This window comes from Octodon degus, unplaced genomic scaffold, assembly GCF_000260255.1.
Source record: "Octodon degus isolate 3935 unplaced genomic scaffold, OctDeg1.0 scaffold00095, whole genome shotgun sequence".
In the NCBI taxonomy this organism is placed as follows: Eukaryota; Metazoa; Chordata; class Mammalia; order Rodentia; family Octodontidae; genus Octodon; species Octodon degus.
The window spans coordinates 7,867,560-7,874,148 of record NW_004524671.1 but is presented as its reverse complement, the minus strand read 5'-3'; the positions used below and the strand labels follow the sequence as shown (position 1 = coordinate 7,874,148).

The window sequence follows — 6,589 nt, the reverse complement described above, 5'->3', positions numbered from 1 at the left end:
GAGAGGCAGACAGAGTTTACATTCAAGAGGAAAAAATCCAGAAAAAGAAGATCAAGCAGATCAAGATGTGCAGCTCTGTGGCTGCCAAACTGTGGGTTTTGATAGATTGCCGCGTCAAGGAAGATTACCCCCCAAAAGAGATCCTACAAGCTTTGAAGGCCAAATGTTGTGAGAGAGGAACTGGACTCCAGGGCTGTGGTGATGGACGAGGTAGTGCTGACGGTTGAGCAAGGAAACCTGGGTGTGCGGATCAACAAACGGAGAACTCATTTTTGCCGACCACCAGATGGTCGTGTGAGAGTCCCCACGCCTTGGGTGCAGGGTGATAGTGACATTACTGTGTTGCATCATCTTGAGAAGATGGGCTGCTGACCTCAAGCCATCCTGAACTGTGTTAATAATTTGGACATTTCAAGAGTTAGCTGGCCGTGGTGCTCCTCTGCCAGTTACTTTCTCTTATGATGGCCATGAAAATTTTGCTAAAATGATTGATGAAGCAGAATTTCAAGTGGTAGTAAAGAATACACGGGGTCATAGAGGCAAGGCTGTTTTCTTGGCACAAGATAAGCACCATTTGGCTGATCTAAGCCAGCTTATTTGCTATGAAGCTCCGTATCTGTTTCAGAAGTACGTGAAGGAGTCTCACGGATGGGATGTGCCTGTTACTGTCGTGGGAGGCCGTGTAGTTGGCACCATGCTACATGGCTTCACAGATGGGAGGATGCAGAGCAACTGCTCACTAGGTGGGGTGGGGATGATGTGCCCATTGAGTGAACAAGGGAAGCAGCCAGCTGTCCAGGTGTCCGATATTGCGGGAGTGTGTATGTGAAGCATTGACCTGTTGATGAAATGTGACGGCTCCTTCTGTGTCTGCGAGGCCAGTACAAATGTAGGTTTCATCGCCTTTGATAAGGCTTGTAATCTAGATGTAGCTGATATCATAGCGGACTATGTCGCCTCCCTTCTGCCCTCTGGCCGGCTCACCCGGTGCATGTCCCTGCTTTCCGTGGTGTCCACGGCCAGTGAGACTAGTGGGCCGGAGCTGGGTCCCCCTGCCAGCACTGCTCTCGACAACATGAGCGCAAGTTCCAGTTCTGTCGACAGTGACCCTGAAAGCACAGAGCGAGAGCTGCTCACCAAGCTCCCAGGGGGCCTGTTCAACATGAACCAGCTGCTAGCCAGTGAGATCAAACTCCTGGTGGAGTGACTCCACCAGCCAATACTTAACCAACAAAACCCTTGTAAAAGTTTCTTTTCAGCTCTTTCTTTCTTTTTCTTTTTTAACCAACTTGCAATGTTGTTCATATATGATGCTTAGGAGGATGAGAGAAAATGTGTAAGATTATTTGGAGAGAAAAAGGGGGAAATAAAAGACCTCTGCTAGTAACATATATACTGACTTTCATTTGCAGATGCTACAGAGAGGCAGAAATGTTAATGTAAAAAATAAAGTCAGGCTCTCATAGTTAACTTTTAAATCGCTACGAAATTTGCATGTGCTGAGGCCACGCCGCGAGGAACAAAATTTTGTTCATGGTCCCTCACTTTTGTTTGTACCAAAACATTTTTTTGTATAACAATACCTGATAGCATAACTTTACATTGTGTTGTGAGATTTATAAAGAGTAGGAAAAATATCTATCTAAATTAGAGATATTTTTATATACACATCGGAAAATCCTGACATTTTGCTGTTAGCTAGCAGCTCTAGTTTATAGCTTATGAGATCTCAAGAGGCTCCTATTTAGATTTCTAATGTTTGTCTTTTGTCTTTTTTTTTTCTTTTAATTTTGGTGGGAGAACAAAGTGAATATAACCCAACAGAGGCTTTTTAATAACAAAATTGGCAAGCTTGCATGATGAAAGGAAATGAGCAGTATTGCAATGTCTGATACAGAAAATAACATTTACTCAATGTAGATAAAATTTTCTAGTTTACAGTATGTGGATTGACTTGTATTTGTTAGTGCTTTAAAAGTCTTTTTGAAAGATATATGCTCTATTAATGTTGCATTTTTTACTTTCAGTTCCATTTCAATGAGAAAAAATATAAAATAGCAATGAAACAGTTTCAAAAACAGGTTAGTAGGACAGTTATACTAATACATTGCATATTGTTGTCTTTGTAGTATTCAGAGGACAAGATGTAGACATGAAATCTTGTCTAAACGCTACTAGTACAAACATCTGCTTCTCATTGAATGGAGAGAAAGTAGCTGTATATCTAGCTTAACAATCTCGTATACACATATATATGTATTTTTTTTCCGCAACAAAATGGTCCTTTATTTATGTCCCCTTTTTTGTTTTGTTTTGTCAGAGATGGGTGTTCCATTGCTGTAGAGAAGCTGTATTTGGAGACGTCTTTAAAGGGTCTTTTCATACTTGATGCCAGTTCAAATATTGTAGCTACTTGAATTCAGCAAAATAACCTAATATAGTTCAATAGTCCATAATAGTAGTGAGTTACCAGCACAACCAGCAATTGTCTGAAGTTCTTAAATTGAGCCTTTTACAGCTCAGCATATTAATATAGCTTTACTTTTTATACCTCGTGGTTATACTTTTCTGCTGGATGGAAAGAGAGAACTTAAGGATTAGACAATGTAAAGAGAGAAAGGAAAGAAGTTAGGAAATATGGTAGGGGTAAAACCATACATTTATATAAACAACGTGGTTAAGGCAATGGTCCTAAGAACTTCCATCAGGTTTTTGAAAACAGCAGTTGGTAGGTAGAATTCTCATCTTGACTAACTCTATATGCTGATATTTGTGAACCATGCATTTTTAAAAATACATGCTAGTCTAACATTCCATGCTCTATGCCTGCATCTTTAACAATGGCCAAAGTGAGAAAAATGCTACCTTTTTGTCAACAAGACACTGATTTGAAACATGTACCTTTAAAGCCTTTTCATTTTCTTTTGGGCATTTAAAGAATAATGTCGAGAAAAATATTTTTAGGTGGCAGATCATGGGCCTATAAGTCCTTAAGTATAACACTTGAAGTTATTATTTAAAAAAAACGTTTTTTTTTTTTTTAAGGTTTTTTTTTTGTGAGCATTATATATTTGCATTTTTCACATTTTACAATGAAGTATATGTGTGTGTAGATGTGCACACGTGCATGTGTATGTGTTTTACTTTTTGTTTATACCAGCCAAACAAGAAAGGATAGATTCTAGGGAATAGAGCATGACAGGAAATAGTTTTTTATTTTAAAAAGCAGATGTGCTGTTGTTGTGTTTAAACTCCCCTAGGGTAGAGATACCCACCTGAAGACATAAGAATAATAGGTGTTCCTTAGGCCTCTTTCTGTGTATGTTGTTTGATTTTGTTTCTGTTTTTAGCCTGTTCATGCATGATTTATTCAAGGCCGTGTGCTGTTCTTCAGTCCTTATGGCTATGCATTCTCTCTCTTTCTTCACATAGGATTTGGGGTGAGTGGCCTTGTTTTTGTTTGGGAATTTAGCAGTACTGAGTCTCATAGAGCCCTACTTTTAAGCCTTCAGTACTGACAACTCTATATTCCTTTATTTTCTGAATTCATAAAAGCTCCCAAACTGCATACGAGTCTTTAAAACATGTCTAATAGCTATCTTAAGTATGGGTTTGGAAGGTATGTTAAAAAATGGAGGTCCTACAGAGCTCAACATAATTTTCTAAGCAGCAAGCTTCATCTCCCTACAAATCTTCTGAAGCTTTTATCCAAGCCGTCTCTTGGCCTCTCCAGTGCTATTTTCCTTCAGATGGACCTGAACATAATCTCTTGCACACTACTACGTAGACTTCAAGGCAATAATAAGAGATCAATATTAAACAGCTTTGACAGAGGTTTGATCATTCTTACTTGTACAGTTTTCCCCTCATTTAAAAAAAAAGAATGTAAAAAAACTTGTTTTATTTTATAGAATTAGGTAATACTAAATTGAGTGAAAAGTTGACTGTTGCCAAAATAGAATAGGACCTCTACTCTGTGCACTGCCTCATTTCACTTCAGAGAAAATGTAATAACATAGGAGGAGTGTCTGATTTGTCTTTAGGATATTTTAATTGCATTTATTTTATTTTATTAAATTAATTTTATTGAGAAACAAATAGCAATGAGACAGTTTCAAAACCAATTGGTAGGACAGTTTCAATAGTTGATACATTGCATATTGTTGTCTTCGTAGTGGTTATTCACAGTACAAGATGCAGACATGATATCCTGTCCAAGCACTATTAGTAATTTGACTTGCAGAAAGCTATGTGGGCCTCACAAGTACCTCTGATGCATTAAGAGAAAGAATAATACTGGGTACTTTTGCTGGATGACCATATTTGGTAGGGTGCATGCTATTTGGTTTAGAGAAATAAAGGAAAAACTGCCTAAGCAAGCCATCACTCCGATGTTCTTGTAGAGACCATCTGATTGCCACATATTATGATGCAATTTACTCGAACAGTTATATTAAATATACATGTTAGTGGATTTAAAAGAAACACAAATAGAAGAACCTTTTTATTTAACAAAAAATTTTGCTTTATGTTGTTGGGATAAAGGACCAGGAAAAATGTATTTAGGGTGCTTTTTAACTTTTATCAAATTATGTAACTGTAATAAGAAATATCTGAAATTATTTTTTTCACTTATATTTTTACTCAATTTATCCATGTCCTATGTATTCACATTATATTGCAACACAGTTTTAATAACCTATTTGTGGATTTTACACCTATACATTAAAGTGAGAAGGGCAGGAATGGTCACTGAGACTTTCAAAACATGGGTATTTTCTCCAATCCCCTCTAAAATTAAGGTGAAGAATAAGAACAGATCACTCACTCTCAAAGCACTTAAAAGAAACAGCATTAAATATTTAAGTGATAATTTATTTTCATAATTGGTTAATATCTTTTGTATAACTTCCATCATCATAAAAATGTATTTATCAAATATTTGTAATCATTATCATGCCAAAAATCTGAATAGTGTAAAATTTTTGGATATTGTTAAAATTGTAACTTTTAAATAATTTTACATTAATTGCATTTTAAAATAATTCTTTCTGATATTGTTTTATGTCATTCAGGATGAAAGCTGGACTTTCCTACCTATTCATATGGACTATTCAATTAAAAATTTTAAGTAGTCTTTTTCTTTTTTGGTGTCCATAATTCATCATTTCCGCTGGCTTTTCTCCAATGAACTCTTAAATGTTTCTGTATGTGTTCTCATTAAGAAAATTATCCTGGAACATTAGGAAACTCCAAGAGACAGGCTTTTGTCTAGCACTTTACCAGACTTTGAGAAAAGATACAGAAGGCACTGAAAAAAAAGTCATGCGTTTCAAAATCATCTCTTCTTTTTCTCAAGAAGAAACCAATGAAAAAGTAAATTCTTTTCACTCAATGAAACCCGAACTTGGGACTTGGGGGGGTAGAGACATTGTGAAATCAAATCTTGTGTTATATTTAAAAAAATAATAACCTAGCAAGTCACATTTTTTTTTTTTTTTGCACATGGCTTTATGACTCATGGGTTCATGAGGCCCTTCTGTCTGCGCATCCCAGGTCCTCCCAATCATCCAAACCAGGGTCTTTGCTCTCTTGGTAGACAGGAAAAGTTGTCAGATTCCTGATGTTTGTACTGTGGGCACTGGTACAGACAGCACTGCTGGCCTGGTCCATTGTTTTCCCTGGAGCTGCTGATTTTCTGGGTTTACCTTTTCTTCCCAGGCATTGGCCTCATCCATAGTCAGGTTAGTTGGACAATTTGGCTCTTTGCTGCTCTGTGCTGAGTAGAACAAAATACAGAGTGAAGTTGGAGCTGACTGGTGGCCACAGTCAAGGCATAGAATCCCTAGGCGTAGAACTAGCTGAGAGCAAACAAAGACCTGATGAGACTCATGCTCTCAGGGTCCCCAGGCCAACTCTTTTAAATTCTGCACAGATTTTCTATAACCGTTTCATACAGCAGCTCTGCAGGTCTTCAGCACAAATTTTCTCCAGGATTTGTTAAAACTGTTCAAGTATCTGGTTGAACCAGGTATAACAAATAAGAAGTCATTCTTCCTTAGCAGGATTTGTAAATCTGTGGGGGCATGCAGGGTCCTTTATGCTCCAGAGTAAAGTTCTCTTAAAGTCTTCGAATTACTTATATTCCCCTCAACAAATAAGATTTTGTCCTGATACGTTTTATCTCCTGTTTGTGGTCTACATTCCTTGCTTATGTAAAAAACACCTAGAATTGAATTCATTAAATTATGTCCCTTCTCTTGCAAAAACTGCTTCCTTGCCAGCCTCAGACTTTTGGTACGAAACTGAGTCATATGAACAGGGTCTATGATTTCTCCAGGGATTTGGTGGGGGGAATTGTCAAGTCAACATTAAAAAATGAAATTTTGTACTGAAGCAGTTTTTAGAAAAACAATATTTGCTTTTTTCTTCCAACTCAGTCTGGGTCTCACATTTTAGAAGCTCCTTGTTTCTTTATTTAGAATCATCAGAATGTGGACTGGAAAAGAAAAGAATTGAAATTTTGACTTCATAGACCCAGTCCTAGCCCAGGTCCGGTGAGTGTGTGGAGAGCTTCCTGCTACCCTGC

At 37.4% G+C, this 6,589-nt stretch overlaps 1 pseudogene; it reads left to right on the top strand.

The window, feature by feature from the left end:
* Nucleotides 1-65: 65 nt before the first annotated feature.
* Nucleotides 66-1,207, top strand: LOC101561693 (annotated as a pseudogene).
* The last annotated feature ends 5,382 nt before the right edge of the window (nucleotides 1,208-6,589 follow it).